Genomic DNA, 12,896 nt, shown 5'->3' with positions numbered 1-12,896 from the left:
TTCTCTGCAATCACATCAACTTGTACTTCGATTGTCGAAAAAGATTTTGCTTCTGAACATTTTCCAATCTTACGTGCCTTAATGAAATTATTGAAATCACCAATTCCAATCGAAATAACTTCTCGAATTTTAGATCGTATTTTAATCGCTTTTGAATGGACTCTTCTACTCCTCTCAAGACAAGTACATCGAAACATGTTTTTATAACTTAGTCAAATTTTACATAACAGAGGTAATAAATGCCCCCCAAAAATAGTATGTTCAAGTAGCATCTTTCCAGAATACAATATTTTCATAACAAATATTTAGATATTATTTTAATATCTTGTCTAATCAACATTAAATATCTTGGGAACATAATCTAATAATGGTTGTGATTTTCATGCTAACCAATAGGAGATGGTTACCTCTTTTACAACTATAAATGCCTACCCTATTATTGTGTCACATTAAGTTCAAATCGTTAGTTCAGAAGATGTTTAATTTCAAATTTTGAATTTTTTTCAATCTTTTAAACCCTATATATAACTCAAACGTTAGTTGTACTTCCATTACTTTGTTGGACCTTGTGGCCTCAATAATCTTAAGAGGGATAGACTTAGAATGCAGAAGACACAACAACAATCAATTTAACAATGTTCTTTAAACATGCATAACACAATTGATTGCAACAACATATATGAGATAAGGGAAGAGAGAATGCAAACACAATTTTATACTGGTTCGGCCACTTCCCGTGCCTACATCCAGTACTCAAACAACCCACTTGAGATTTCCACTATCTTTGTAAAATCCTTTACAAAGTCTGAACCACACAGGGACAACCCATCCCTTGTGTTCAGATGCTTTACAACAAGAGACTCATAGTCTCTTAGCCAATCTCATTGAATAAGAAGAATGGAAGAAGAAATCTCTCTTCAAGAGAAGAATATTACAATGAAGATCATGTAAGAATCCTTATTGATTTTGCAAGTGTTTGGCCAAAGATTTCTTTTGAGAGAGCATTTGACAATGAAGTTCTTTTGGAATCTCTCTCATTGTCCTTTGAGAGGATAAGACATTTTTGCCAAGCAAAAATCTCTCATAAAATTCGTGCCCAAGTCACCTATTTATAGGCCTTTGATAGCCATTCACAAATCTAATGAAAAGATGTGACTGTTGGCAGATTTTTTGAAAACTTTCCACTGGTAATCGATTACAATGTTTGTGTAATCGATTACACAATTATAATTTGAAGGGTCATGACTTTTGAATTTGAATTTCAAAAGTTTCGTTGCTTGTAATCGATTACAGACATATGGTAATCGATTACATGTTGAAAATTTAAATTCAAAACCTTTTTCAACAGCTATTTCTCAACCCTGTCTTCTGGTAATCGATTACACTGCTTGGTAATCAATTACCAGAGCCTTGAATGTCTTGAAAGCACTTTGTTTTAAGGCAAGGCTTGGTCTTTAGTGAATCTTGAAACAAGGCTTTGTTTGTTGAAACACTCTTGAATTATTCTTGAAGCAAATGCTTATCATTTGAAGCAGCCTTGTTTGATTCTTCTTTGACATCATCAAAATCATGTATACATACATTCATATACTTCTTTATTATCCCTAATTCCCGAACTTAGGTTCTCTTCTCTATTAAGCAAACTTCTCCATCTTCCTTTCTGTTCTCATCAACAGTGGCCTCCTCTCAACATAATACTTCTGCTGATCAAATGACCTCTATGAACACTAAGGGAAGCACACCACTACCAACACATATTGTATCAACGATGACCTCCAACAAAGGCATTAAGCTAATTCTCATTCCAGGACATGAAGAAGAGTGCAAAAAAGTATGGGAAACCCATGTACTACTCCTAGCTTCTTTGAACTCTAAAAACATTTGCTTTGGAGGTCCTTATCGTCCCGAACTAGATTATGAAGCCATTAGTGGTTGGTTCACCACTTATGAGGATGAAAATCCTATAACCACAAGGAAACCATTAGGAGTGACTTCTTGAAAGAGAAGAGTGGGATTTTTAGGGCCTCCCCCCCCCCCCCAAAGGATAGGAAAACATTTTTTAGCTGGCTTGCTCGTGTAGAAGCCAAAAAATCCCTAACATTGGAAGAACATAGGCATCTATGACTTGATCCAATTAAGCAAGTATGACATTGTTAGTTTAGACATGCCTATGTTGATGGCCTCTTTTTTGTTTTGGGATCACAATTTGCATGCCTCGGAACTTCCTTGTGGCCTAATTACTTTAACTCTAATAACATAGCTATTATTACTAGCCTTAAACCCTTAGGCAAAACTTATGCTCTAGGTCTATTTGAAGATCAAATTGAAAGAAGCAAAATAGATATAGACTTTAGTGCTAAGTCTTATGGAGCTTTCATTGAGAAGAATATGAAAGATGCTAAAGAAATTTCTGTTGAAGAACACATAGACTTTCTAATGTATTGGGTGTCTTCTCACCTTCCCTGTTCTCGTTTTCTCCAAATTCCAATGTATATTTACAACTTGTCAAAAGCTCTTCATTTTGAAGAAGATATTTGCCTTGTTAATTTTCTATTAGCCCCAGTTTATAAGGTAATGGAGGAAGCTGTCGAAATCATGGATACCCTTGGCAAAATGAAGCCTATAGCTAGACCTTTATGGATTGTACAATTATAGTTAAATGTCATCCTAGCCAATTACATAACCCTTGAACGGGATATCCCTAACCGCTTCAAACTTAAAATCGAGGGAGCTCAACTAACATACATGACACCAAGCAAGGAATTTTGTACATATGAATGCTATACCAAGTACATCAAGGCTTTTCTCAATTTTAATCAATTTGACAACAAATTAGCCCCATTTTTTACCACAAGTTTGGTAGGCCCAAAATGGCTAAACCAAAGATTCCCTTGTGAAACTCCTGGCAACAAGCTGAATTAGTCAAAATTTGGAGTAATTTTCCTACTTTGGACATTATTTTTACTAGAACTACTTTGAAAGACCTCATATTCTACCTTTAACAACCACAAATTTTCACAAGACAGTTTGGTTTATGTCAACTTCCTCTAGTGCCAATATATAAGGAAAGGATTAGACCTAATCAACTCTCGGGAGAAGAATCACTAATCCCTAAAGTCATCAGAAATAGGATCCCCAAAGTGAAGCTGCAATTTCAACCATCTTCTTTCTAGAACTGTTTTCTAGGAACATAAGATTTCCATTCATGGTGGACAAAATTGTTATTCTCAAAGACCTGTTTCCATTGCAATTTGCTTAGATAAACTAATTAAATCTTGTGTTTTTGTACAGGACACCAACAAAAGAAGTAAAGGTAAACATGAATTATCTGTCAAAACTCACTTTGAAATTTTTTATCATATTTGTTATCACCTAAATTTCCCTATAGCCACTTTTCAATAAGCCGAATTTGCTCTTAGAGAAAAAATAGAGAAAAATAAACAAATGTTGGTCATTAACTCAAAAGGAGACACTAAATTCTCTCGATATGTCCAAAAAAACCTTCCTCTTTTCCCAAAAGTCTATTTTAGTCTAAGTAAGTCTTTGAAATCCTCTTTGGGTTCAAGAACTATTACCATTTTTAGCCATGTATAAACTTGAAAATGCTCATTCTTCTCGAAAAGTGACATTTGCTAAAATTTACCTTGGAGATTACCTTGACTATCCAAATAGAATTTTATCACAACAATGTGTAGAAATCGAAACTAAACAAATAAATGGTAAATTTTGTGTTTTGTCACGTTAAAGCACTCGAAATAACCCTCATTGCATGTTTTCATGTTTTCAATTTCAACTTTTAGCTATTCTCATCAAAATTCCCCACTAAGGAGATAATGAAGATTGGGATGATGATGATCAAGGAGCCTAAAACAAATCTTCTCGAAAAAGAAAAACTCCTTCTTCTAGCAGTATGGGACATCAAGTATTTCAAGTTCTCTAATACTTTTAGCTTTATTCTCCATGAATTTTATAAACATGAGTAACCCTCTTGTAGGGATCGAAGAAAACTAACAAAGCCAAGACTAATGATAGAGTGAAGCTTCCACTGAAACCACCTAAGTTCCAACAACCGTCCAAGGTTCAAATCATTGTGTTTGATTTAATCTATTTCCATTTCCTCTTAAAACCTTACTATTTCTCCATTATTCCAATCCAACACCTCCCAACTTTGACAGTCATAGTTTCTAAAGCATTAGACGATTTTGATAAAGACATGCCCGTTAGTTCATCTTTTAAACCAACCTCTTTTGCTAAAACTAAGCAAAAGGTATTCCAAGAAACCTTTTCATGAGATCTCGATCTAGAGAATTTCTTTAGACATGTCTTTCAAATGGAATATTGAAGGATAGATCATGGCTTTCTACATTGTAGGATGACAAAATAATGGTTCTTTCATCATCTCAAGATCCTTTTGAAGTTGGTGACGGGGGGGGCCAATTTCTAAGCATTTGTGAATTCTTTTCCAATACCATATTCTTTTAAGAATTACAAGACCAACTCATTAACTCAAGTGCAAAAAGTTTAAACAAAGAAATAATTGGTAAGCATTTCAATCTCGATTAATTTTTATTCTTTCAATTTCGATCTCAAAAATCATAATTGATAGATGTATTTCCCTCCAAAAGATTCAAACATACCAGTTTCCACAACAGATGCCCGAATGCTGGAACGGTAGAAGATCTAGAGGGACAAGATGCTCAAAGTCATAGTGAGTCTTCCCTATCGAAAGGAATGTCAATTCTGGAGCCAATAATTGAAGAAAATGCCATTGAGGTGGATTGGACTCTTGTCCATTTTTCGAATCTTGAAAATGAACAAAACCCTCTAGCTATTGAAGAGCAACTTGGATTTGAAGCTCTTGCTGATGTTTCTATTCCCATTTCAGTTGTCGAAACCAATGAGCTGATAGTTGACCAAAGTATGTAACAAAAAAGATCCCTATCACTTTACTCTATTCATTTCGAAGATGAAGTTAAATTTTTTTACTTTAATTGCAGCTATTGTCGAAGAATCACCGATGGTGGATACAAAGAATCTTCAAAGGGAGACAAATCCATTGGATCCTGATCCTTTTGCTTTAATCGATGTTTGGTCTTCTGATTCGATGTCATTAAAGCTTTTGAATCTAGTCACAACAAGCCATTCACACATTTTGATGAAGTTGTGGCTAAGTTTTGAAGACTAGTGTTTGATCAACCTCTTGAAGACTCTCTCTAATCCAAATTATAAGCCTCAACTTCAACAATCAATAAATGAAGTTTTTAAATTTAATGACTTAGTGGTTGATGAGATTCGGAAGGAAATAGAATATTTCCTTAATATTTTCAACAATGTCTTTGAAGCTCACTAATTACATAGTCAACATATTGTTGAGATAGAGTCTTTTACAAAACATGATTGAAACAAACTAATTCAAGCTCAATAAGGTTTTCAGAAGGCCAAAAAAAATGTCATGCTAATACAAGGACCAATTAAGAAAATAAAGAAATCTGAGGCAAAAATGATGAAGAAAAAAGATCTTTTAATGTTATAAGGCCAATTCAAGAAGAACCTCGTTCCACTCGCCTCAAACTTGAAGAGCTTCAATCTACCAAAAAGACTAATAAACAAAACAAGAATTTTTTGTATTCATATACTAAGGAGATAGTGCAAGAGCTAAAAGGCCCTCTCGACAAGTGTAAGCAACTCAAGTTTGCTCAAAAGGAGTTAATGAATGCATTGTCTACATGGATTGAAGCCTTTAATGAACTGCCATTTTATTCAATATGCTAAATCTTCTTCTGTTGTAGACTCTTGAACAAATTTTTAATTTCTTGATATTTTTGGCATTAATTTGGTGACCATTTACCAATAACTTTCCATTTCTTATCTATTGGTAATATAACTTCCAAACCAGATCTCCAATTGGAAAATATTTTTTCTTCACCTTTTATTATAGATTTATAGTGCTTAGCCACCTTCTCTTTTTGACGAATAATATTTTCTAAAGCAATTAAACGCTCTTCGTCTAAGACATTCAACTTGTCATACATCATATCCCAATAGTCTTGGGCAGGAATCTCATTTTGTCTTTGAATTCAAATTGAATTTAAATTTATTTCAATAGGTAAAACTGCTTCATCATGCCCATAAACCAACTTAACAAGAGTAACAATAGTGGCCCCCTTTTGGTGAATTTTGATAAGCCTAAAGAATTTGGTCTAAACTTTCATGCTAACTTCTAGGTTTTTGGCCATGTTTCTTAATTAACCTTACCAAAATCTTGTTTATGGCTTCAACTTGACCATTTGCTTGAGCATAATAAGGGGTATAAGTTACTAACTTAATATTTTGAGAATTGACATATTGAACCACTTTTCGATCAATAAAAATGGTGCCTTGACCTGTTATAAGTGTTTATGGGATACTAAATCGAAAAATAATATTTTGTTCTATGAAGTTTATTATATCCCCTTGATCAACATTCAAAGGAATTTCTTCCACCCACTTGGTGAAATACTCAGCAGCAACCAAGATATACCTATGTCCCTTCGAAGAAGGTAGAAGGATCTAACCTATCAAGTGATGGAAGCTTGCTTGTGAAGCTTCTATGGAGGCTGAATCTTTGAGCTTCAATGAGGTCGTTCAATGGTGATTTTCCAACATGGAGATGCAGTGGAAGATAAAGGAAAAGAGGTGAGAGGAGGCGCCATCCACTAGGAAATAAGCCATGAAAGAAGGAGCTTCACCACCAAGAGATGGCCTTGGATAAGAAGCTTAGAGAGGAAGCTTCAATGGAGGAAAAGAAAGAGAGAGAGAGAGAAATGGGCGGGGGGGGGGGGGTGATGCAATCCTACCCCGCAAGGGCATTGGATAGAAAATTCCAAGTAGATTGGGCCAAAGATGCAAGAGAAGGCCCTAGGGTTCTTATGAGCCTTAGGGTAGATTTCGGGCCCATGGGCTAAGTACGAGTCCACTTATCTTTGTAAATATTAGATTAAGGTTTCATTATTTTTGGGCCTTGTATTTAGGGCTCCATAATGTAGGTAGGGTACCCTAGAAATATAGGATTTTTCAGCCCTTGTATTTTAGGGCACCTAGACTAGTTTTTGTATTAGGGGTAGTTTTGTAATTTCACATGCACTAAGTGGATATTTGATGTGTGTGGTTGGAAATAAATTTAATTGAATTGGTAGAAGCCCAATCCAATTAAATTTTAGAGGGGGAGGTGAGCATTTGCTTACTACACCCCATTGCCACATCATATAGTCACACTTTGTGCATGTCCTTCATGCTTTTCATGCCTCATGACACCTAAGCACATTTAGTGGAGAATCTTGGAATTGATCTTGGATTAGTGGGCTGAACCATAACTAAAATTCACTAATCATAATTAGTGAAATTTTGGCTCCAAAGTTTGGCTCCACAAATTCAATTTCAAATTCAAGTGAAATTTGAATTTCCCTCCAATTTTGTGTGACACTTAGGCTATAAATAGAGGTCATGTGTGTGCATTTTTTTTCAACTTTGATCATTTGAATATTAAAATTCAGATTTCAAAGCTCATTTGGAGCACAAAATTTCGTGCTCTTCTCTCCCTCTCCCTTCATTCATCTCCTTCTTCCTCCAAGCTCTTATCCATGGCCTCCTATGGTGGTGAGCTTCTTCTAGACTCATCTTCTCCTTGAAGTGGCGTCTCCTCTCTCTCTTCCTTCTCCATTCCGCTGCCATTCATCTTCCAAGAAGCAAAGGAATCCATTGATGAAGAAGATCCTAGGCCTACAAGCTCCAATGGAGCTTGCATCATGTGGTATCAGAGCATCTTCATCTAGGTGATGTTCTTTTGCTTCCTCTATCTTTTTGTTTGGTGAATTCTCTTTAATTCCTTGTTCTTCATCCTATTCTCCATGTATATCCTCCATTGTCTTGTGGTTTGGTGCTGTTTAGAGTAGATTAAAAAAAAATAAACCGATTAAATCTTAGATCTACACTTGTTCTTGCATTTCTATGGTTCAAATTTTGTAGATCTACTCTTGATTCTTGCTTTTGTGTTGATTTTAGGTTCTATCAATTTTCATTCATAATATTCTTGTGCTGAACCTTTAGATCTAAATTTTGTTCCAAAATATTGATTAGAAAAAAAAACACAAAAATCTAAGTGTAAATCACTTAATCCATGTTGTCTTAGAGTCATGTTTAGTCATAGTAATTGTCACATTATGTTCTAAGTTTGTGTTGAATTTTATTTTGTTGATTGAATTCTAGATACATTTGTTCATGTATTCTTGTCATTCTTAGCCTATCTTTTGAGTTTTGAGTCTAATTCATGCATGTTATTTAGTTCATAACATGTTCTAAATCAATTCCCAGAAGTAGTCTTGTTCTTGAACTTTTTTTTTGCTTTCTAAGTTTCCTACATGATGCCTATGATGAAGTTGAGTTGTGGTGCTGAGTTGTGGCTGGATTTGTGAATCAAAATAAGTCTTAAGCTCTCTTTAATTGTGTTATTCAAGATAATTGAGCATAAGCAAACACAAATTGTAACTATCCAAGCCTTAAGCAACATAAACACTACTCTTGATTTCTAGGCTGAAATCGTTGGTGCTGGCAGCTTGAACATACGAACTTGTATAAATTATTGGGAATTGGTCACTACGTTTTTTGAGCTGAAACTTTTACTGAATTTTCTAGACATCTGGACAAAAATTATAAAAAAATAACCAAGAGATTTGGATTAAAGTAAAAAAATAAGAAAAATCTCACAAGTTGGCAGAAAAATCAGTGTCCAGGAAAAAAAAAAGAAAAGTGAAAGGAAAGTGTGCTTGTTGTTTTGGCTCAAAATTTGTTCTATAATTGGTGCCTATTTTATACCAATCCTAGTTCTGAAATTTCAATTGAAAATTATTGTGAAAACAAGTGCCAAAACTAGAGGTTTCTTGAGTCTTTTTTTAGAGTTTTTCTACTCTACTCTAGAGCCATTCTAGGTTTCTCTTTGAGTCCTAGTTTGCTTTTTTGTGCTTTTCACTGCTTTAATTGTTGAAAATCCTTGGAAATTTGTCTTGTTAAAACTCTATTGGTTTAGCTTTCATTTCATTTTTTTTGGTCTTTGGTTATTGCTTGTCTCTTTGTTTCCTTGCTTGTGAGTTGCCATATAGGGAATTGGAAACGAGGATTGGTGCCATATCTTGAAGAATTTGAGTCAAGAAGCAAGGGGCCAACCACCTTAAGAGCTATTGGACTAAGAAGCACTCCAAATTGAGTGAAACACTAAAGAGAGAATAGCCACCACAATTGAGGAGTTTTTTCTTTGTAATTTTGTAATTGGCAATTTGCTTTGCTTTCAAATTTTGTAACAAAAAGGTCTTTCATTGGAAGTAAGTTGGGAGCCTCCGCTAGGTCACCCTACTTCCATTTGTGTGTAATAATTTTAGGCAATTTCCCCTTAGGATAGTGAGTGTTTTGTTGGGAACCTTAAATGAGGTCATCCAAACACTCCTAGGATCCGCCTAGTTTGCATTTCTTGCACTTTAATTTCTTGCTTATTTTCATAGCTTATTTCCTTTACCCTCCATTGTCAAACCGCCTAGATAGCTTGCCTTTTACCAATTAGTTTTTACCTTATCTTTCACACCTCTTTTAGTGTTTATTTTGGCTAGTTTCAACCATAGTTTATTTTACCTTTTGTTTTCAAACCCCCAACAAGAAAGAACCATAACTTAGGAACCAACATGAGTCTTCATTCTTTATCTAGTGTTAATGGTGAGGGTTTTACTCCTAAGGACCCCTTGTATAAGATATTAGATGAGTTGAGATCCCTTAAGTTGTGGAAAGAAAAACAAGAGAGAAAAGAAAAAGGTAAAAAAAGAGTGGAAGAAATAAGTCAAGATGAAAGAAAGAAAATAAGAGAGGAAGAAAGAAGAAAAATAATGAAAGAAATGAAAAGAGAAAAACATGTCTCCTATAGTAGTCATAACTCTTGCAAGAGCCTAAGTGAAGAACTTCGTGACTATCATGAAGGAAGGCATAGGTCACATCTTAGACCTCACTCCCATAGGAGAGAAAATGGAAGAAAGCCTCAAGAGGTTAACATTAAACTCCCATACTTCCATGGGAAGGACAATGTAGAGGCTAATTTAGATTGGGAAATAAGGGTAGAGCAACAACTTAAAAGGAAGTCTACTTCAAAATCTTATGGCTCTCACTCTTATCCAAAGAAAGACCAAGGTCAAGGAATCTTAGGGGTGAGACCTTCTAAGCCCAAAGATGATAAGGGGAAGACAATAGAAAAGCAACCCCTTAAGGCTAGTATGCAAGAGAAGACTAGCTCCATGAAGTGCTTTAAATGTCTTGGAAGAGGACACATTACTTCTCAATGCCCCACCAAGAAAACCATGATTATGAGGGGCCAAGACATTTATAGTAGCCAAGATGAGGCTACTACTTCACCTTCCTCTAGTGAAAGTGAAGAAGCAAAGGGGGGAGAATCTAGTGAAGAAATCTATCCCCAAGAAGAAGGACAACCTTTAATGGTTAAGGAGGAGTGTAAGGAGGTAAGTGTCTCCTCCAAGAGGTTAGCTAAGAAGGAAAGACATTTTGAAATAAAGACAAATATTAAAGAAATTTCCCTTCCTAGACAACCTCCACATTTTCTCCTTTGTAAAAAGACACTTGTTAGCATTGCCACATCTCTTAGGCTTGAGTTTATTCCTCAAGTAAAGGAGTTGTTGGATGAGGGTTTGGTTCGCAAGAGATTAAATCCTTGTGCTTTGTTGGTGCCCAAAGTAGGTATTATTAGGCACCAAATCCCTAAAATAGGTGGTGTGATGAATGTTTTGGGTGGTGCAACACTCTTTTGAAAAATCACTCGTGCACCCAACATCTTCATGATTTGTGTACATAGGGACTCATTAGGTAGGTTTGTTCTTATTTTTAGTTTCAATACAAACTTAGGCACTCATATGGGACACCTTAGGTTTGTCATACTTTTTGGTAGGAATAATCAACATGAAAATACAGAAAAAGGTATGTTCTATAGCTTTACTTTTCTTAATTTTTTAAATTGTGATCAAGGGGTTCCCATGAACCCTGAGAGAATAAAGGTCATTCCTGAGTGGCCCGCTCCACCAAGTGTAAGAAAAATTTGGGGCTTCCAAAACTTAACAAACTTTTACAAAAGGTTTGCCCCATATTTTTCTATACTTGTAGCACCACTCATTGAGTTGGTGAGGAACCATGTTCCTTCATGGGAAGATGCCCAGGAAATGAGTTTTCAGACCTTACCTTACTTCAACATACTAAACACCACTAATACATATGTTTTTGTTCTTTTAACAGGTGTTGAGGAAAAAAGCCCAGAGTTTCAAGAACCTCGGGATTTGAGGTCAAATCCTTTTCAAGGGGGATGGAATGATGCAATCCTACCCCGCAAGGGCATTGGATAGAAAATTCCAAGTAGATTGGGCCAGAGATGCAAGAGAAGGCCCTAGGGTTCTTATGAGCCTTAGGGTAGATTTCGGGCCCATGGGCTAAGTACGAGTCCACTTATCTTTGTAAATATTAGATTAAGGTTTCATTATTTTTGGGCCTTGTATTTAGGGCTCCATAATGTAGGTAGGGTACCCTAGAAATATAGGATTTTTCAGCCCTTGTATTTTAGGGCACCTAGACTAGTTTTTGTATTAGGGGTAGTTTTGTAATTTCACATGCACTAAGTGGATATTTGATGTGTGTGGTTGGAAATAAATTTAATTGAATTGGTAGAAGCCCAATCCAATTAAATTTTAGAGGGGGAGGTGAGCATTTGCTTACTACACCCCATTGCCACATCATATAGTCACACTTTGTGCATGTCCTTCATGCTTTTCATGCCTCATGACACCTAAGCACATTTAGTGGAGAATCTTGGAATTGATCTTGGATTAGTGGGCTGAACCATAACTAAAATTCACTAATCATAATTAGTGAAATTTTGGCTCCAAAGTTTGGCTCCACAAATTCAATTTCAAATTCAAGTGAAATTTGAATTTCCCTCCAATTTTGTGTGACACTTAGGCTATAAATAGAGGTCATGTGTGTGCATTTTTTTTCAACTTTGATCATTTGAATATTAAAATTCAGATTTCAAAGCTCATTTGGAGCACAAAATTTCGTGCTCTTCTCTCCCTCTCCCTTCATTCATCTCCTTCTTCCTCCAAGCTCTTATCCATGGCCTCCTATGGTGGTGAGCTTCTTCTAGACTCATCTTCTCCTTGAAGTGGCGTCTCCTCTCTCTCTTCCTTCTCCATTCCGCTGCCATTCATCTTCCAAGAAGCAAAGGAATCCATTGATGAAGAAGATCCTAGGCCTACAAGCTCCAATGGAGCTTGCATCAGGGGGGGAGCAAGAAATTGAAGGAGGTAAGAGGGAGAGAAGTTGAACTTTGAAGTGTGTTTCATAAGACTCTCATTCATTAAAGTTACAACAAGTGTTACACATGCTTTTATTTATAGCCTAGGTAACTTCCTTGAGAAACTTCCTTGAGAAGCTTCTATGAGAAGCTAGAGCTTAGCTACACACACCCCTCTAATAGCTAAGCTCACCTCTTTGAGAAGATTCCTAGAGAAGTTAGAGCCTAGCTACAAACACCCCTCTAATAGCTAAGCTCAACTCCTTGAGATGAGAAGCTAGAGCTTAGCTACACACACCCCTATAATAGCTAAGCTCACCCCCCATGGCAAAATACATGAAAATACAAAAAAGTCCCTACAACAAAGACTACTCAAAATGCCCTGAAATACAAGGCTAAAACCCTATACTACTAGAGTGGCCAAAATACAAGGCCCAAAAGAAGGAAAAACCTATTCTAATATTTACAAAGAAGAGTGGACCCAACCTTGGCCCATGGGCTCAAAAATCTACCCCGAGGTTCATGAGAACCC

The sequence above is a fragment of the Glycine max genome, chromosome 20 (genome assembly GCF_000004515.6).
Source record: "Glycine max cultivar Williams 82 chromosome 20, Glycine_max_v4.0, whole genome shotgun sequence".
In the NCBI taxonomy this organism is placed as follows: domain Eukaryota; kingdom Viridiplantae; phylum Streptophyta; class Magnoliopsida; order Fabales; family Fabaceae; genus Glycine; species Glycine max.
The sequence above is the reverse complement of the archived record's forward strand: the minus strand, read 5'-3'. Positions refer to the sequence as shown.